The 22,028-nt window shown below is 38.8% G+C and overlaps 1 long non-coding RNA gene across 4 annotated transcripts; it reads left to right on the top strand.

Moving 5' to 3' along the window:
• The first annotated feature begins 11,774 nt into the window (after positions 1-11,774).
• On the top strand, positions 11,775-21,155 carry LOC104236066 (uncharacterized). 4 transcript variants are annotated; one of them, XR_011401844.1, is made up of 6 exons: positions 11,775-11,961; positions 12,149-12,261; positions 12,430-12,512; positions 12,608-12,740; positions 12,831-13,104; positions 20,902-21,155. It is a non-coding gene; the product is annotated as an uncharacterized lncRNA (long non-coding RNA). The 4 variants fall into 4 exon arrangements; XR_011401845.1 differs by having other exon boundaries at positions 12,831-12,915; XR_011401843.1 differs by lacking the exon at positions 20,902-21,155 and having other exon boundaries at positions 12,831-12,915; positions 13,018-14,075.
• Positions 21,156-22,028: the final 873 nt, after the last annotated feature.

The following is a 22,028-nucleotide window of genomic DNA, read 5'->3' on the forward strand; positions in this document are numbered from 1 at the left end:
TCTTCCAAATTTATTCCGATTATCCTGAAAAGCAAAACCGACGATTTACAATAGTCATAATACATCATACGGGACTAGTCATGCCCAAGAACTGGCGAGCAAAGTGCAAATGCTAAAAACGATCGGTCAGGTTATTATAACTGTTCACATGCAGTACTAACATTATGTAAACTTATAACAAATATGATAAGTATATCTCAGAAATTTATAATCTACAAGTAAAGGTAAAAGAATTTAGACATGCTTTCAGGTTTCACAATAAAATTCAACACAAAACAGGATAGATCCAGCCCAAAATGCAAATAAAACAGGGCAGATCCAGCCGATAACTAAATAACTGCTAGCATTGCACCCATTGTGGATGTGTAGACTCTGGAGGGGCCGATCCATCCCAAACGCTATAATAAGCAAAATCCTTGTATGAGTCAATAAATATTTTTGTGGCGTGTAGCCTGATCCCATGTATATCACTCAAAATAAGCCCCCAGTCTCATTCAATCATTAATCTCTCCAGTCTCTCGGCTCACCAAAGTCATGATAATCAGCCCAAACAATGAGGATAGGGTGTATCAAATAAAAAACAATAGAACTGAGACATATTATGCACATAATAGCTATGTCTGAGTACAATTGGGAAAATTAAGCAATTAATTCAATAGTAACCTAAACAGGATTTATAACATGACTGTCAACTCAATTTTTCTAATACATGGTGAAAATACTGGTAGCAACAAAATTATTCAACTATACAGTTCCATAAAATTCAACCTAGTCACAATTCTTATAGTGCATGCCCACACTCCCGTAACCTAGCATGTGCGTCACCTCAACACCAATCACATAACACGTAATTCGGGATTTTATACGCTCAGAACCAAATTTAGAAGTGTTACTTACCTCAAACTGTGCAAATCCCTACTCCGACAAGCCCTTGCCTTGCAAAACGGCCTCCATATACCTCGAATCTATCCACAAACAGTTCGATACATTCAACACGAGCTAAAAGAATTAATTCCATATGAACTTACTTAGTTCTTAATTAAAAACCAAAAGATCAATAAGAAAGTCGGCCCCGGGCCCACATCCCAGAATCCAACAAAAGTCACAAAATTCGGAAGCCCATTCAACCACGAATCCAACCATACAAATTTACCAAAATCCAACACCAAATCGACACCCAAATCCTCAATTTAACTCTCCAAATCCCTAGCTCAAACTCCCAAAATTACACCTGAAAACCACACAATCTAGGTAGGAAATTCAATGGGGAAACATAATTATTGAATAAATTTAACCGCAAGTGACTTTATCAAGATTCCCTTAGAAATCTCTCAAAAAAATTTCCCAAATCCGAGTTTGCAAAGTCAAGAAATGATAAAAATCCTCGGAACCTAACATTTATATTCTTCCCAGGCTTCCTCGCACCTGCAACACCTTACCCGCACCTGCGGCTTCGCGGGGTGCGGCCAGAACATCCACTCCTACGATGGGCTTTGCTCCTGTAGACCAAAATACTGCACCTGCGGACTCGCTTCTGTGAGCATACTACCACTTCTGCGGAGCCAACTCTCTTTCCCATTTTTGCTTCTATGCTCTTCACTTCGCACCTGCGACCTCGCAGGTGCGGGAAAACTCTTCGCACATGTGAGCACTGCCCAGCTCAACTCTTAGCTGCTTCTGCGATGGCTGGTGCGCATATGCGGCTTCACATCTACGATCAAAACCTTCGCAGGTGTGATTGTACCAGACCTGGTGCTTCAGTAATCTCTCAAACTCCAAATTCGATCTGTTAACAATCTGAAACCAATCCGAGGCCCCCGAGACCTCAACCAATTGTACCAAAAAGTGCTAAAATACTACACGAACTTATTCGAGCCTTTAATTCACGTCAAACAACGCTAAAGCCACGAATCACGCATTGATTCTAGTCTAATGAACTTTCGAACTTCCAACTTCTACAACCGATACCGAAACATATCAAATCACGTTCTATTGACCTCAAATTTTGCGCACAAGTCACAAATGATACAACAGACCTACTCCAACTCCCGGAACCCCAATCCGAGCCAGGTAACCACAAAGTCCTCTCTCGGTCAAACTTCCAAATTTCCAACTTTCATTATTTTAAGCCTAAATCAACCACAGACCTCCCAATCACTATCCGGATATGCTCCTAAGTCAAAAAACACCCAAATGAGCTAACATAACCATCAAAACTCAATTCCGGAGCCGTTTGCACATAAGTCAACAGCCGATCAACTCTTTCCGACTTAAGTTTCTAACCTTGAGACTAAGTGTCTCAACTCATTCTAAAACCTCTCCGGGCTCGAACCAACTATCCCGGCAAGTCACATAGCAACTATTAAACATAAAATGAGTAGTAAATGGGGGAACGGGGCTACAACTCTCAAAACGATCGGCCTGGTCGTTACAATTGGCAAGTTATGACATATGAGCACTTGTGGTGCGAGTTGTTATTGTGATGTGATATTGATGCGCATGCGGCTGTATAAGGATAGGGGTAATGCACATGCATTGGCATAAGGTGGGACTTATGTGCGTGTTTCTTGTAAGGGTATTACTTGAAACCACAGGGGGTCGTAAGGTGAACTAAAGTGCGTGTAGCTATTTCGGAAAAATTATTTTTTAAACTATTTAAGTGTAAGGCTCATGCGGCGGTATAAGAAAATACTATGATGGAAATTTAGAAATATGAATAAGAGGTGGTAATTCGGTTGTGATTCATGTAGTTTAACTCATTGCAAAGAGTTATTGGTGGGAACACTTTTTGTTGTTTGTTCTTCCGTATTCTATCAGTTATTATCCGTATATGATCATTGTGGTTCTCTTTAATTGCTTCCTTTATGTTATCTCTATTCTTATAATTCTAGTATTAGTTTATGTTATTAATTTGTTTCGTATAAGTTATTTCTCCACCTTCCATTAGTAATAGTTTTTATGTTTTCATACTGTTTATTGTATCCTAGTAGGTATATTTACCTGGCCTCATCACTACTTACCAAGGTTAGGCTTGATACTTTCTGGGTACAGTTGTGGTGTTACTCATACTACGCTTCTACACATCTTTTTGTACAGATCCAGGTACGTCTACCCGTGCCGGACGCTAGAGGTTGATTGAGTAGCTACTTTTGGGACGTCAAGGTATACCTGTTCAACGTCCGCAGACCTCGGAGTCCCCTTCTGTTTTAGATATTATATTGTTTACTTCTTATTTCAAAGAGTATTGTATATCGAGATTATTAGTACTTTCTTGTAGAGCATATGACTCTGTTCACCAGGTTTTGGGGAAGTGTTGGTTATTATACTGTTGAGTTATTATAATAATGTAGAGGTTTAATTTGAAGTTTTAGTATTATTTCTGTTATTTCTCTATGCATGTTAGGCTTATCTAGTCTTAGAGACTGGGTGCCATAACGACATCCTACGATGAAAAACTGGGGTCGTGACGCCATTATAATTTCATGAGTTTCATTCATGCTGTAAAGGACATGGACACTTAGGTTACCCTACATATAATGGATTTAATTTAATTTAATACATTGACTGTAAATAATTTGTATAGTACTAATATGATGTTTTAACATGTTGAAGTTGGCAATCTCAATTGTTGTCCAGATTATTGATCTCACGTTTGGGAAATACCAGTAGTTATTATTTAGGTCCTAATAGTGGAAGAATTCTTTTAAACTATCACTGTATAAAAATTAAACTCAACAATTTATATTTAACTTTATGTAATAATCATGATTGCTTATCTCGAAAGAACGGTAAAAAACTTGATATTAGCAGATTAAACTACACTAGTAATCATCTGTGGTAGCAGCAATATCGCGGAGTTGAGGGAGATTAAATTTAGGTGCGAGTGGTGTGTCAAAAATAGAATCAACAGCTTCATGGTAGAAATTGATTCTTTGGTGATTCACAACATGCTTCAAAACAGAACTTTGCACAACTATACTCTAAGGAAGGAGATCGAAGATACTATTGAGATCTTAGAACGTGCTAATGCCTCTATCAATCATTGCTATCAAGAGGCAAATCAGGTTGCGGATTGTGTTGCAAAGAATGCCACTACTTCAGCAGAAGGGATCATCCATACGAATTTCCAGCAAATTCCCAAAGACGCCAAAGGTCCTTTCTTTATGGATAAATGGCAAGTACCATCATTTAGAATTAGATATGAAAAGTCTAACTTTTATGTTAGTTAAGTTGTATATAATAGGAAGAAGGGGTGTACTAATTGTATTTTTATCCATACACCCTTCTTTACAGTGTAGGAATGACACCATTGAGGTAAGGTTTATGTCCCCTCGGTTGTACCTTTTTGTTATTATATTCGACGAGGTAGGGGCCCGAGCCAAAACCCCCAACACCTCAGGAGATGAAAACATGGGTGATTGGCTTATTATAAAAAAAAAGTAGCTGTATAAAAATCTGTTGAGTTTCTTTTAAATATAGAAAGGTATTAAAAAGAGGGTGAATGGGAAATGGAGGGAAATAAAAATTTTGAGTAAAATTTTAAGTTTCCCTCTCCTTTTAATGAGACATTGTCCCTCATTGGTAGAGAAAAAGGAGTTTGGTGGGTTTATATACAAATGCACTTTATGTAGCTCTTAAAGAGTTAAGAAGAAGGCAAGTCTCGCGCCGTCGTCGTCGCTCGCTTGGCTCGGCTTCGGCTTCGGCTACGGCTTCGGCTTCGGCTTCGGCTTCGGCTTCGGCTTCAGATTCAGATTCAGTCAAATGATTGATTGATTAATTTTTTGGACCAAATTTATTTGTTAATAGTAGATATTAACGTAATATTATCCATGTTTGTAACGGATATGTTCCAATCTATGTATTGTACCACCAGTTGCAATAGCAGCCGCCTAGTGCTCCTCCCACCATGGCTAAGTGCTTGCTCCATACCAAGCTAGTGCATGCTCCACCATGGAGAGGGGGCGGGTCTCACAACTGACTGCTATAAATATGAACAGCAGCAGTTGGAGAAAAACACACCGAAACAGAATTGAGAGCTATTGATCTTCTCTTCACCAAAAACTCAACATTGGCTATAATTTGCATTCCTTCTTCTCAGAATTTCCATTCAACTTTTGAGTTTTCCTCCCTTGTTCTGCATTGTTTTAAAATACAAACAAAGCATCTGTAAGTGTGATTTGCTGCCGAACTTTGTATTCGCTGAAACACTGCGGTTAGAAGTACCGCTACACCAGTGTGCAATTCGTTCTATCCTGGGAGAAAATAATCCATAACCTTGGGTACTATGAAGGGATTAAATTCCTTAAGGAAACACTGTGAATTCAGTGGGCTCGAATTAATTTCTGTTTTATTTATATTTACGTTTATAAGCTAACATTCTAATTTCCAGAATCATTATTTACAAATACAGGCATAATAATAACAAGCTTAAGGAATTTAATAATTTTAATTTCTGTATTTGTGTTACTTTTATTATTCTGGAAACTATAACCTTTGTGGTTTTTGTGTACTCCCGTTTGGAGAGTAAAGCCTTTGTGGCGGTTTGTTGGAGATTAAAATCTACGTGATTTTTACTCTAGTTTTAATGCCTTCGTGGCGTTTTGTTGGAGATTAAAATCTACGTGATTTTTTACTCCAGTTTTAAACGTTTGTTTGTGTCATTTTTTCCAGAAAAAATGGCGAATGACAACGGAAATCAAGCTGTTCCGATGGTGACTGCCAACGCATCGACAAGCCGAACACCGACTTTAGCACCGGCAAAAAACCCGGAAAATTTTCCGGGATTGATTTCAAGTGCTGGCAGTAGAAGATGTTCTTCTACCTACTACGTTATGTCTATAGAATTTCATCAAGGAAGATGTTCCTGATCTGCCAGATGAAACTCCAGAGAATGAAAGCTTTCTCGTGATTGAGGCGTGGAAGCATTCTGATTTTTTGTGCAAGAATTATATTCTTAGCGGACTTGATGATAATCTATATAATGTATACAGTAGCGTGGAGACATCAAAAGAATTGTAGAATGCACTTGAAAAGAAATACAAAACTAAAGATGCCGGGATGAAGAAATTCGTCGCTGCAAAAATTTTGGACTACAAAATGGTAGATAGCAAGTCTATTATTACCCAAGTCCAGGAATTGCAAGTAATTATTCATGATCTACTTGTTGAAGGTATATTTCAAAAGAATACTGATGTTGAAAGTAAAATTTTTAGTAATTTTACTAACGGAATTTTCGCTGAAGGTCTTGTCATCAATGAAGCATTCCAAGTAGCAGCAATAATTGAGAAGTTGCCTCCATTGTGGAAGGACTTCAAAAATTATTTGAAACACAAACGAAAGGAGATGTCCCTTGAAGATCTCATTGTTCGATTGAGAATCGAAGAGGACAACAAAGCTGCTGAGAGAAGAGGCCGTGGAAATTCAACAATAATGGGAGCAAATATTGTTGAAGATAACAAAAAGAGAAAGAAGGCTTCTGGTCCGAAATACAACCCAAGCAAGAAGCGGTTCAGTGGAAACTGCTACAACTGTGGGAAAACCGGACACAAATCTACGGAGTGTCGTGCTCGGAAGAAAGACAAGCAAAGGGGTCAAGCAAACATGGTAGAAAAGCATGATGATGTTGATGACTTGTGCGCCATGCTTTCTGAATGCAACCTGGTAGGAAACCCAAAGGAGTGGTGGATTGATTCTGGAGCCACTCGCCATGTTTGTGCTGTGAGGGAAGCATTTTCTACATATGCTTCTGCTGGACCCGAAGAGACGCTCTCTATGGGAAATGCTGCTACAGCAAAAATTGAAGGATACGGTAAGATATTTCTCAAGATGACTTCTGGCAAGGTCATGACTTTGAACAACGTCCTTCATGTTCCCGAGATTAGGAAGAACTTAGTCTCTACTGGACTTCTTGTAAAGCACGGTTTCAAGTGCGTTTTTGTATCTGACAAGGTAGTGATTAGTAAGAATGAAATGTTTGTAGGAAAAGGTTACCTTACTGAGGGCCTTTTCAAGCTGAATGTAATAGTTGTTGAAACTAATAATAAAACTTCAGCTTCTTCTTACTTACTTGAGTCAAATGATTTATGGCATGTACGTTTAGGTCATGTCAATTATAAAACCTTGCGAAAAATGATAAACTTGGAAGTATTGCCTAAGTTTGAATGCGAAAAATCAAAATGTCAAATATGTGTGGAATCTAAGTATGTTAAACATCCTTATAAGTCGGTTGAAAGGAATTCAAATCCTTTAGACTTAATTCACACAGATATTTGTGACATGAAGTCAATACCATCTCGCGGTGGAAAGAAGTATTTCATAACTTTTATTGACGATAGTACTCGATATTGCTATGTTTACTTACTTAATAGTAAAGATGAAGCAATAGACGCATTCAAGCAATACAAAAATGAAGTTGAAACGCAACTTAACAAGAAAATCAAAATGATAAGAAGTGATAGGGGTGGTGAATATGAATCTCCTTTTGAACAAATATGTTTAGAATATGGAATTATTCATCAATCAACAGCCCCTTACACGCCCCAATCCAATGGGATTGCGGAAAGAAGGAATCGTTCATTAAAGGAGATGATGAACGCATTGTTGATAAGTTCTGGATTGCCACAGAACTTGTAGGGGGAAGCTGTTCTTATGGCTAGCTGAATACTAAATCGAGTACCTCATAGCAAAACACAATCCATTCCATATAAAAAATGGAAAGGAAGGAAGCCCAACTTGAATTAGTTTAAAGTGTGGGGGTGTTTGGCAAAAGTACAAGTTCCTAAACCCAAAAGGGTAAAAATAGGACCGAAAACAGTTGATTGTGTTTTCATAGGATATGCGACCAATAGTAAAGCATATCGATTTCTGGTTCATAAATCAGAAAATCCTAACATTCATAATAATACGGTTATAGAATCAGATAACGCTGAGTTCTTTGAAAATATATATCCGTATAAAAAGGAATGTGAGTTTTTTGGTGAAGGATCTAAACGACCTCGGGAAGAAACAAAAGAAAGTACATTTAATCAGGGGGATCCAAGACGTAGTAAACGTCAAAGAACGTCTACTTCGTTTGGACCAGATTTTGTGACTTTCTTATTGGAAAATGAGCCTCGAACATTTAAAGAAGCTATGTCTTCTTCGGAATCATTGTTCTGGAAAGAGGCAGTCAATAGTGAAATAGAATCCATATTGAACAACCATACATGGGAATTGGTTGATCTTCCTCCTGGAAATAAACCTTTGGGTTCTAAATGGATTTTTAAGAGAAAAATGAAAGATGATGGCACTATTGATAAATTTAAGGCAAGACTTGTTGTCAAAGGGTATAGACAACGAGAAGGTATTGACTACTTTGATACATATTCTCCAGTGATGAGAATTACGTCCATACGAATGCTAGTAGCTTTAGCTGCAGTTTATGGTCTTGAAATTCATCAAATGGACGTAAAGACAGCCATCTTAAATGGAGATTTGGAGGAAGAAATTTACATGGAACAACCTGAAGGGTTTGTAGTTCCAAGTAAAGAAAAGAAGGTATGTAGACTTGTTAAGTCCCTCTACGGACTAAAACAAGCACCCAAACAATGGCATGCGAAATTTGACCAAACAATGTTGTCAAATGGTTTTAAGATAAATGAATGTGATAAATGTGTGTAAATTAAAAATGTTCCAAATCAGATAATCATTGTTTGCCTATATGTGGATGATATGCTGATAATGAGTAATGACATTGCCAACATAAATGCGACTAAGCGTATGCTAACTAGCAAGTTTGATATGAAGGACTTGGGAGTTGCAGATTTAATTCTGGGGATTAAGATCCAAAAGACTCCTCAAGGTCTGGCATTGTCACAATCTCATTATATTAAGACAGTACTTGAAAAATTCAAGCACTTAGGCTTTAAAGTTGCAAAGACTCCAATTGACGTGAATCATGCATTAGCAAAGAACAAAGGCCAAAGCATATCACAATTGGATTATGCTCGTGTGTTGGGATGCTTAATGTACATCATAAATTGTACACGACCAGATATAGCTTGTGCTATAAGTAAACTGAGTCGATACACGAGCAATCCATGTCAATCTCACTGGATGGCAATGAAACGAGTTTTGGGATATTTAGAACATACCCAAAACTTTGATTTGCACTACAGTAAATATCCTGCGTTAATTGAAGGATATTGTGATGCAAATTGGATCACCGGTTCAACTGATTCGAAGTCCACAAGTGGATATGTATTTACTATTGGTGGAGGAGCGGTATCTTGGAAGTCGTCCAAACAAACATGTATTGTCCGCTCTACAATGGAGGTTGAGTTCATAGCCTTAGATAAAGCCGGTGAAGAAGCTGAATTGCTCCGCAATTTCTTGGAAGACATTCCATTTTGGCCCAAACCATTGGCATCAATATGCATACACTGTGATAGCCAAGCGGCAATTGGAAGGGCTGGGAGCGTTATGTATAACGGTAAATCTCGTCATATACGACGAAGACATAAAACCGTTAGGCAACTTCTCTCTAGAGGAATTATCACGATTGACTATGTAAAGTCAAGTGATAATGTGTCAGATCCACTTACAAAAGGCCTAACTAGAGAGGTAGTTGAGAAATCATCGAGGGGAATGGGACTATGGCCGAGAACAAGTCATTGTGGCGGTAACTCTACCTAGAAGACTGGAGATCCCAAGATCTAGGTTCAAGGAGATCAAACAAAGTCATTAATGACGGTTCAACATTGTCAACAAAATTTGTTTTAGTCCATTCTCGTGATGAGACAATGTTCAGTACCAAGGATAAAGCATTAAGGCTTTTTAATGATTTCTAAATTTGATACAGGGTATATCAAATAGTGTATCTATGAGATGACACGTTTAGGAATCACCTATGTATGTGTGAAGTGTTAGCCGCTTCAAGGAGAATTTTGCAAGGCCAATTCTCTACGCACTTATGAAACCAGGCAGTGTTCATGGCTGAAACGAACACAACAATGAGAACCAAAGACGGTTAAGGGATTGATTGTGTGACTTATGGTTGTCTAGGTATACACTAAAGTTCGACGGTTCAAAGATATCAAATCTACCGATTGACCGAGTATATCCGACATAAGTTCACTACGGAAAGTTCAAAGGGAAACCTACTTATCCAGATGCAATTAATCCTTGCTTGCAAATCACACAAGTTTTTCATGCATACTTCCGTGATATAGCCATTCCTCATTCATGTGGGGGATTTTTGAGTTTCTTTTTAATATAGAAAGGTATTAAAAAGAGGGTGAATGGGAAATGGAGGGAAATAAAAATTTTGAGTAAAATTTTAAGTTTCTCTCTCCTTTTAATGAGACATTGTCCCTCATTGGTAGAGGAAAAGGAGTTTGGTGGGTTTATATACAAATGCACTTCATGTAGCTCTTAAAGAGTTAAGAAGAAGGCAAGCCTCGCACCGTCGTCGCTCGCTCGCTCGCTCGGCTCGGCTTCGGCTAAGGCTACTGCTTCGGCTTCGGCTTCAGATTCGGATTCAGATTTGGATTTGGATTTGGATTTGGATTTGGTCAAATGATCGATTGATTGATTAATTTTTTGGACCAAATTTATTTGTTAATAGTAGATATTAACGTAATATTATCCGTGTTTGTAACGGATATGTTTCAATCTGTGTATTGTACCACAAGTTGTAATAGCAGCCGCCTAGTGCTCCTCCCACCATGGCTAAGTGTTTGCTCCATAACAAGCTAGTGCATGCTCCACCATGGCTTGCTCCATACCAAGCTAGTGCATGCTCCACCATGGAGAGGGGGTGGGTCTCACAACTGACTGCTATAAATATGAACAGCAGCAGTTGGAGAAAAACACACCGAAACAGAATTGAGAGCTATTGATCTTCTCTTCACCGAAAACTCAACGTTGGCTATAATTTGCATTCCTTCCTCTCAGAATTTCCATTCGACTTCTGAGTTTTCCTCCCTTGTTCTGCATTGTTTTAAAATACAAACAAAGCATCCGTAAGTGTGATTTGCTGCCGAACTTTGTATTCGCTGAAACACTGGGGTTTGAAGTACCGCTACACCAGTGTGTAATTCGTTCTATCCTGGGAGGAAATAATCCATAACCTTGGGTACTAGGAGGGGATTAAATTCCTTAAGGAAACATTGTGAATTCAGTGGGCTCGAATTAATTTCTGTTTTATTTATATTTATGTTTATAAGCTAACGTTCTAATTTCCAGAATCATTATTTACAAATACAGGCATAATAATAACAAAATCATCGCCAAATAGCAAGACGAACTCATGAGAATTGTTCGAAAAGAGAAGAAAAGAAGTAAGGAGTCATTTTCCGCTGCCAAAAAAAGAAAAAGGTTATGGAAAATTTGAATTTCTACTGCCAAAAGCAAGAGTAAACCATGTGAACTGTTCAAAGAGAGAAGAGAAGATGTAAAGCGAGTTATTTTTTAATTGCTAAGAAAAGAAGAAGGTTATGGGAAATTATAATTATTACTGCCAAATAGCACCAAGAAAAGAAAAAGGTTTTTTGATATTTAATTTCTACTGCCAATTAGGAAGAGCAACCCATGTGATTGTTTGAAGAAGATAAAAGAAGTGAAGAGAGAAAAATTTCACTGCCAAGAAAAGAAGATGGTTATGGAAAATATTAATTTCTACTGCCAAATATGGCAAGAGAAAACCATGTGATTTGTTTGAGACGAGAAGAAAAGAAGTAAAGAAGTGATGGAGATTGGCACATGCATGGAGCTATTCTCCCGACAGAGATATTTTATTTTCGTTACATTTTAGAACTCTAGCCTGGAAGCAAGCAAAATAGTTACTGGCATTGGCATTCGAAATAGAGATGAACTATCAGACCAACTCATTCACCTCTAGTTACTCGCAATTTTTCTTTCTCTCGAAAAGGAAAAAATTCTCTCATTTGCTTTCTCGGATCTGCCTTTTTAAGAAGAACAAATGTATTCTTTCATGCATTCTATTTCTCTTTGCATCTCTTTCTTCTGGTTTTGGCTTATACTCTTTCTCTTCTTCAGTGTTTTAACTAGCTAAAACTTGGCAGTCCATTGTTTTAACAGAACGAATCTTTACACATGCAATATTATAAGCACGAACAAACAACTGCTTAATTATTTGAATATTTTGCAGGACGGCAACGAGCTACTTGTTAGCTTTGCTAGCAATGTTGACAACTATAATGGCCCAAAAGGAACTGATGGTCAACATCACCATACTTCACAGCGCCACTGCTGAAGGCGCAGGTATAATATTTACTGCAAAGTACATTATGCAACAGAGAAACGAGAGTCACGCGCAGACTAGTATACTAATTAGTAAAATAGTTGAGTACACAATCATTAAGCAACAGAGAAAGAGAATGACATGCGGACTTGTATACTAAGTATTTTTTTTTTTTGAGTCACTAACAGTGTGCCTCGACGGGAGCCCCCCGGCATATCATCTTGATCGGGGATATGGCACAGGACTTCGCAGCTGGATCATCGCCATTGATGTTAGTTACATTTACTTCTTCTTCTTCTTCTTCTTCTATTATTCATCTTCTTTTCATCTTTATCATAACCAAGTTGCCAAATCTTCAATTATTAGGGCGGTGGTTGGTGCTCTAGTATCTCGGATTGACATAATCGTTCAAATAGCGTCTTAGGTTCTTCCACAAAGATGCTGCCACCACTAGTCTGATTTTCGGGGATTCTTCATAACGATCTTAGAATTAATCCAGGTGAAGCTATAAAATATTTACTATTCTCTTGCTTTGTCATTTTTCTTCGTATTTTAGCGGCTACTAATTTGTAAATATTTGAGTTGGCAGACTTTTACAATTGGAATAGAGTTAGGGTCAGATATTGTGATGGGTCTTCATTCGTTGACAGGTGATAGTTGAAGATGTTGATCCTGTAAGTAGTACTGCTTCCCTAGTATTGAAAACAAAATTGCGCAGTAGCATTTGTTCTGCTTTACAACTCTTTTGATATGAAATGTTTTCCAATCTACATTAGGATACCAAACTTTATTATAGAGGAGCAAGAATCTTCAGAGCCATTATGAATAATTTATCCAGAAAGGGAAGGCAAACGGCTGAAAATGTAAGATTCAACTGATATCACTACAACATTTTAGGCCTTTAACCACACTTTCTGGCCTAAGACAACGCTTTTTCAGGAGTGGCCTAAACTAACGTAACTTTTGCCCTAAAGAGTAACAAAAACCACACTTGTTGTACCCTCAACAGCAACACTTTTCGTGTACTAGGGCAACACATTAGTAGTGTGGTCTTTGTTACTCTTTAAGCCACACTTTTCAAGCGTAGCGCCTAATACAACACTTGTGAAGCGTGGCTTTTGCTGCGATATAGGCATTTGCCAATCTCTAAGGCCACACTTTTGAAGCGTGGCAATTTTGTCTAAGCAATAAAGTAATTTTTTATATTTATATAAGTCATGCTTTTGTAATCAATAGTTTACATTTTTTAAAATATTCGATAAGCACTCAATTAACTTGAAGAGGACATAAGAATAATTCAAATACATATATTAGTAATGAACTTCAAAAAACGAATAAATCTCATGTGTAATACAACAACAAATAAAGCAAATTGCTTCAAGGTGCATGCTAACAATTAACTTTGCAAAATCAAATGTATTTATTATAATATCAAGAATAACAAAAACTGTAATTGTCCAAAGTCTTCATCATTAAACTCCAACAGATCAAATAGTATTTTGGCTACCATTTCCAATTTGCTCACCAGAACTTTCCTACAAGTTCAAAATGAAATTAGTAATTAGATAGAAATCAATAACATGCTTACAATAATACTACTCTATGTTATCTTAACATCTTTCCCCATAGCTACTAATTTTTTCAGAATATCAAATGTCACGACCCAGATTTTCCACCCTTGGGAGTCGTGATGGCGCCTACTAGTGTGATCTAGGCAAGCCAATCCTTTGAACTAAATTACTTCACTATCCGTTTATTACTTTTTAACAATCATAAAGCAGTATTGTATAAACAGTGGAAATTTAAAGCAGCAATAAACAATTAAGGATGGGGGGGGGGGACATGCTTCCGGGAATAACATGTAAAAACAGAATATCAAGAGAATTATAAAGGAACAAAAATCCAACTACTAACAAGGATAAGGGAAACAAAGGCAGAATTCACTTTCATTTCGCATCTTGTTGCAGGCGTGCAACCTGCTCCCATTTTACGTATCTCGTTGCAGACGTGCAACCCGCTCTCATTTCAGGTATCTCGTTGCAGGCGTGCAACCCGCTCCTATTTCATTTATCTCGTTGCAGGCGTACAATCCGCACCCATTTCATTTATCTCGTGGCAGGCGTGCCACCCGCTTCCATTTCATTTATCTCGTGGCAGGCGTGCCACCCGCTCCCATTTTATTTGTCTCGTTGCAGGCATGAAATCCCCTCCCATTTCATTTATCTCGTGACAGGCGTGCCACCCGCTCCCATTTCATTATCTCGTGGCAGGTGTGTCACCCGCTTCCATTTTATTTATCTAGTGGCAGGCGTGTCACCAGCTCCCATTTCATTGATCTTGTGGCAGGCATATCACCCGCTCCCATTTCATGTATCTTGTGGCAGGCGTGCCACCCGATCCCAATTACAAATCAACAACAATCACAAAGAATCCCGGCAAGTGAACAAGAGCAATATAACAATATCCCGGCAAGGGAACAATAATATTTCAACAATATCCTGGCAAGAGAACAATAATATCAAAATAAACATCCTGGGAAGGGATCAGTATTATGACAATAACATCCCGACAAGGGAACAATGATGATAATAACAAGTGAAGCGCAATAAACCACAACGAAGTCACAACAATTACAATACAAGACTCACGGGCATGCTTGACACCAACGTATAGATACTCGTCACCATGCCTATTCGTCGTACTCCACAAATAACACGTAGCAAATAAGACACAACTCCTAATCCCTCAAGCTAAGGTTAGACCAATCACTTACCTCGAAGCCACGAACACAATTCACGTTTCAATTATAGCTTTACCCCTTGATTCCACCACCAATTCGCTCGTATCTAGTCACAAGTTACTTAATTATATCAATAAATGCTAAATGAATCAACCCCAATGCATGAAATGAGTTTTCCAAAGTTTTACCCAAAAAGTTAAAAATCGCCCTCGGGCCCACATGGTCAAAACTCGAGGTTCGAACTAAAACCCGATTACCCATTCCCCCACGAACCCAAATATATAATTTGTTTTGAAATCGAACCTCAAATCGAGGTCCAAATCCCCAACTTTTGAAAAATCTAGGTTCTACCCAAAACACCCATTTTTTCCCCATTAAAATCATTGATTTGAGTTTAAATCATGTTAAAAGATTTTAATGATTGAAGAAAATGAGTTAAAATTAACTTACAATCGATTTGGAAGAAGAGTTGTTCTTGAAAAATCGCCCAACGAAGTTTGTGTTTTGAAAAGATATGAAAATTATTGATTTTCGGCTAAGTATAAAAGTTGCAGGTCGCAAGTATAGGAAATGCGAACAGGGGTTCGCAATTGCGGACCCCGACCTCTGCTAAGTTGGGAATTGCGAAACAGGGCTCGCATTTGCGAACCCTTCAGAAAATTTGGACTTTTGCATTTGCGAAACATATGTTGCATTTGTGATACATCAGCATTCTAGCCATCATCGCATTTGCGAGAGGCTGTTCACAAATGCAAAGTCACATTTGCGAGAATAAAGTCGCATTTGCGACTCAGGCTACCAGTCCACTTTTTCGCGTTTGTGATGGTTTGTCGCATTTGCGAGCAAGGCTTCGCAAATAGACCTGATCATACCAGCTGAGAAATCTGCAGTTTTCCAAGTCTAAAAATCCACCCCGTGTCCTATCCAAAACTCACCCGAGCCCTCGGGGCTCCAAACCAAACATGCACACAACCTAAAAAAATCATACGGACTCGCTCGCGCATTCAAATCACTGAAATTACCTCAACAACTATGAATTTAGCATCAAAATCATGAAATTTTCTTAAGAACTTCAAACTTTCAAATTTTCTCAAAAACGATCTGATTCACATCATTTCAAGTCCGTTTCTTACCAAACTTCACAGACTTATCTTAAATCATATATAATACTTGTACCAGGCACCGGAACCAAAATACGAGCCCGATACTATCAAGTTCTAATCACAATTCATTTCCAAATCTCATTATTAATTTCAGAAAACAATTTTCTTTAAAAATTCATTCCAAATCTCATTTCTTTAACAATTTTCTTAAAAAGTCTGATATTTTCCTACAGACCCTCCGGGACCGTCAAATCATGGGTCCGGGTTCGTTTATCCAAAATATTAACCGAAGTTAAATTAATTCATTTTACAGTCAAAATTTATCATTTTTCACAGATTTTCACATAATAGCTTTCTGGCTATGCGCCCAGACTGTGCACGCAAATTGAGGTGATGCTAGAAGAGGTTTTTAAGCCCTCACAATGCAAAATTTTATTTTAAAACAAGTGATGACCTTTTGGGTCATCAAATTCTCCACCTCTAAAACAACCGTTTGTCCTCGAACGGATAGAAGAAAGAAGTACCTGAGTCGGGGAAATGATGGGGATAACGGCTCTGCACATCAAACTCGAACTCCCAGGTCGATGTCTCAGCAGGCTGACCTCTCCACTGAACACAAATAGAAGGAAAACTCTTCGATCTCAACTGACGAACCTGCCGGTCTAGAATAGCTATCGGCTCCTCCTCATAAGAGAAGTTCTGGTCCAACTAGATAGTGCGGAAATCTAACACGCGAGATGGATCGCCGTGATACTTCCGAAGCATGGATACATGAAACACTGGATGTACGGCTAATAAGCTCGGCGGCAATGCAAGTCTATAAGCCACCTTTCTCACTCGATCAAGAATCTCAAACGGGCCAATGAACCTAGGGCTAAGCTTGCCCTTCTTCCCAAATCTCATCACGCCTTTCATAGGCAACACTCGAAGCAATACCCGCTCACCGACCATGAATGCCAAATCACGAACCTTGCGGTCGGCGTAACTCTTTTGCCTGGACTGAGCTGTATGAAGCCTATCCTAAATGATCCTGACCTTGTCCAAGGCATCCTGCACTAGATCCGTATACAACAACCGAGCCTATATCGGCTCAAACTATCCAACCGGTGACCAATACCGCCTACCATACAAAGCCTCGTACGGAGCCATCTAAATACTCGACTGATAGCTATTGTTGTAGGCAAACTCTGCTAATGGCAAAAACTGATCCCACGAGCCTCCAAAGTCAATGACACAAGCTCGAAACATATCCTCCAAAATCTGAATGGTCCTCTCGGACTGCCTGTCCATCTGAGACTGAAACGCTGTGCTCAACTCAACCCGTGTGCCCAACTCTCATTGAACTGCTCTCCAGAAATGTGAGGTAAACTGCGTACCTCGGTCCGAAATGATAGACACGGGCACACCATGAAGGCGAACAATCTCCGGGATATAGATCTCAGCTAACCTCTCGGAAGAATATGAGACTGCCATAGGAATGAAATGCACTGACTTAGTCACCATATCAACAATAACCCATACTGCATCAAACTTCCTCTAAGTCCGTAGGAGTCCAACAATGAAATCCATAGTGATACGCTCCCACTTCCACTCAGGAATCTCAATCTGCTGAAATAAACCACCGGGCCTCTGATGCTCATACTTAACCTGCTGACAATTCAAACACCGAGCCACATATACAACGATATCCTTCTTCATTCTCTGCCACCAATAATGTTGCCTCAATCCTGATACATCTTCGCGGCGCCCGGATGAATAGAGTACCGGGAACTATGGGCCTCCTCTAAAATCAACTCTCGAAGCCAATCCACATTAGGCACACAAACTCGACCGTACAATCTCAAAACTCCATCATCACCTAAGGTAACATGCTTGGCACCTCCGTGTTGCACTGTGTCTCTAAGGACACACAAATGGGGATAATCATATTGTCGATCATGGATACGCTCCAATAAAGAAGAACGAGCGACCGTGCAATCTAACACACGACTAGGCTTAGAAACATCCAACTTCACGAACTGATTGGCCAAAGCCTGAACATCCAAAGCAAACGGCCTCTAACCGACCGGAATATAAGCAAGACTGCCCATACTGGATGACTTCCTACTCAAAGCATCGGCCACCACATTGGCCTTTTTCGGATGATATAAGATGGTGATATCATAGTCCTTCAATAACTCCAACCACCTTCTCTGCCTCAAATTTAACTCATTTTGCTTGAATAAATACTGAAGACTCTTGTGATCCGTGAACATATCACATGCCACTCCATACAGATAATGCCTCCAAATCTTCAATGTGTGAACTGTGAGCACGTGATTTTTGTTTCGCACGACAATCGCTCCAAAAGGAAGTAAAAAATAATAATTGGCCCTGCTGTACAAATTTTGGATTTCTGTGCGGCACCTTGTTAATTTATTTGTGACTTCGGCCCATTTTTATTTATTTACTTTATTAAAACAAAATTCAAAAATATATATGTGTCCTACATAATTCGAACCGTAATCCGGTCGTTAAATAGAAAATCATAAACGGGCATCTTTGTCCGTGATTTTGTTTTGTTTGATTTTACTTGTCTTGAAATATTTTAGTATATAATTGTGTTGAGTGTGTATTTAATTTTTTGATTTTTGTTTTTAAATAAATAAAGAAAAGAAATAAAAATAATAAAAATAATAAAAAAAAAGAGAGAAAAGGTCCCCTTCTTCTTCCGGATTGGGCCAATTCATTAAATTGGCCCAAAACAAACAACGTCCAAACCAGGCCTGCCCGGTCCAACACCAGTGATGCCCAGGTTGTCTAAACGACACCGTTTTAATCCAGTGTGGTCTGGGCCGTTGATCTCAAATTGATCAACGGCCAAGATCAATTCCCCATAACCCATAAACTAACCCGACCCGTCTTACCCGGACCGAACCCAAACCCTCAACACTTGAAACGACACCGTTCCACTTAACCATCAGATCCAGACCGTAGATCTAAATTGATCTAACGGTCGAGATCCGTCCACCCATTAACTATATAAGTTCATAACCTTACCCTGCCCCCCCTATCCGATACCCAGCCTTCGTCTTCAACCTCATCCCCTTCAAACCCTAGAGCCGCCCCTGTATCCTTCACCATGGAAGCCGGCGGCATGAACGCCGGTGACCTTCCCCTTAACACCCTAGAACGCCCTTGCCATCCTGAACCCAAATCTATCAACCATGTAGTTCGAATCCCTCCCCACCTTCTCGAATCTTCATTTGAAGATTCGAGTCAAAACTCGATCTACTCAGTTTAACCCCAGTTTCATACCAGACACTCCCCAGACCCCCTTCGTGACCAAACCATACTTGGTTTGGTCCGAATCTGATCAGGGAGGCATGAATCCCAGATCTGAGTTTGGAAATTTTGTGTTCCTCCGTCACTAGTTCAACCGAAGAGATTAAGGTCTAATTGACTTTAATCAAAGTGTTTCTCGTCTGAGAAACACTTCGTTTAAATTCCGTTCAGCCTTAAGAAGGCCTGACCAAGTCCGAGTTAAGGTTTTGATCTTTTGCGGTTTAAGGTGAGTTTTCTTTCTTTTCTTAGTTGTTTTGGTTCGTTTGATTGTTGTAAGGGTCTGTTCATTTTCTGTTTATGTCCTTGACCTCTATCAACTGTGCTTCAACCACTTTGCCTGAACCTCTGTTTGTTTGTCTAAATTCCCCCTCCTATTCTGATAAGGCATTATGTATTAGTTTGTGCAAGTAGCTGATTTTCGAGTTTGGACTGACTAGTTGACTCCTCGAGTGTATTTCTGCTTAGTCAGTATAATTCGAACCATGTATCGATACTGTTTAAATGTCTGATTTTTGGCTACGATTGTGTATGTTAATGCTAATATAGTCGAGTCGACATGTGTCGTCAATTAGTTTCAACTGTCCGAACAATAACAAATCGATTTGCTTCTGTTGAACATTTGCCTGAATCAATTAAGAACCAAGTCCTGTTACTTATAGTCGTTAATATGATTTCAGAAACCTAAGGCTTGGTCTGTAACTGAAATCTGAGTTGATGGCATGTGCACTTGTGCACAGCATGTGCATTGTGCACAGCCTGTTTTCCTGCATAAAAAGGCTTTTGATTTTAAAAATGGTTTGACAGCATATGCTGTCAGATATATTCTACTGCCCATATTTGCTTTTGGTTAATAAAATGGGAAAGTTTAAGGCTGCCAGGGGAATGATGGGGTTTTATACTTAATTAGCTAAAGTGGAACTGAAAAGGAAAAGGCACATGGGAGGGGTGTTTGATATACTCTAAACAGGCTGTTAAAAGGGGAAGGTGAAGGCTTATAAAAGGAGGACCTGGGGACACAGGGGAGAGACAGAGATATACAGAGGATTGGAGAGATAGGCAGATTTGAGAGAAAGAAAGAAAGATAGAGACTGAACCTTGAAAGCTGAAAAAGAAAAACACACACACACAGAGAGAACACTGAGAAAGAATTCTTTGATAGCTCAAATAGATTTCAGGACTGAACATTTGAGAGTTCAAATTCTGGAAACAGAAAATTGGAAAAGAATTTTTGTCTGATAACTCAGACAGACAAAAACTAGAAATTGCTTCCTTTCCTTTTGTTTTGATTTCACTAAATCTGGACCTGTTTTTGTGCAACACTAATTTCTCCCAACTGAGTCTGCTTGGTTGTTTGCTTTGTTCTATTCTGAGACTTGGTCTAGCTGGGATCTAGATTCTGCCCCAATTGTTTCGTTTGTTGCTGCTGCTGTTACTCTGATTCCTGTTGCTGCTGACCTTTCTGCTTCACTTCTTCTTTGCATTTCAATATTCAGTGTTCTCCAGGTACACATTCGAGTCCCCATATTGGTGTAACCTAAACAGTTTGAAAGCATGAAATGAAAAAGAGTTGAAGAAGTTCAAAGTTATTTGTCGTAATATTTGTGGTATATTAATGGGCCTGTGTAGTTGTTAGTTTACAATTCAACAGTACGAAAATGTATGTTAACTAACACTCATCTGAGTTTAGTCCTTCATGTTTTAGCTTGTAGTTGTTTTGTTAATACGGGGTATAGATACTCCAAACTTATACTATGCTGCTTTGTTTTATTTTATGTCCTTTTGCTGTGTCTCGTTAGGTAGTGCACAAGATCACATTCAAATCACCTTAGTAACAATGTCTAGTAGTTAATCCCTTTAATCTAGGCCAAATAAGTTCAGTTAAGTTCAACTCAAAAAATGTTCGGATTAGGTATTGCATTTCATCAATCTCATATGTAGTCTTTTTGTTCGACTGAAACATCCTCGCAAGGCATGACGTTTTTACTTTATAAGTAGTTAATCAGAAACTGACAAAAATCCGGATTAGGCCAAAGCCTATAATTGAATTAGCATGTACCTTTTCTTCTAGTTTTAGAGACAAATGCATTAGAAATGTAGCCATTTTAGGATATCCTTTTCTAAAATAGAGATGAGCCTCGCCAAACAAAGATGCAAAATTGCGGGGCCCTCAATAAATAACCATGGTAATTATTTAGAATTCAAGATAGGCCATTTAATAAATTTCATGGCCTTCTACGAAGACAATAACGCGTTTAGATTCTTTAGGCGCGACTTTAGTAAATTATATTCTTAAAAATCGGGTGCACATTGATGTGACCCAAGTCCAAGTCCCAACGGAGTCAAAATATGTTAACAACTACGGGTGCATTGATTGTGACGTGGTTCGATATGCATTTTCACGACGTTGCAATTCTGTAAAATAAATGATAATAATAAAAGCGGTTAAAACTTAATAAAAGCACATAAGTCACAACATGTATTTAAATCAGATATTTAGCCATTATAACAATTTAAGCGACCGTGCTAGAACCACGGGATTCGAGGGTGCCTAACACCTTCCCTCGGGTCAACAGAATTCCTTACTTAGAATTTCTGGTTCGCAGACTTCATTTGGAAAAGT

This window comes from Nicotiana sylvestris, chromosome 8 (assembly GCF_000393655.2).
Source record: "Nicotiana sylvestris chromosome 8, ASM39365v2, whole genome shotgun sequence".
In the NCBI taxonomy this organism is placed as follows: Eukaryota; Viridiplantae; Streptophyta; class Magnoliopsida; order Solanales; family Solanaceae; genus Nicotiana; species Nicotiana sylvestris.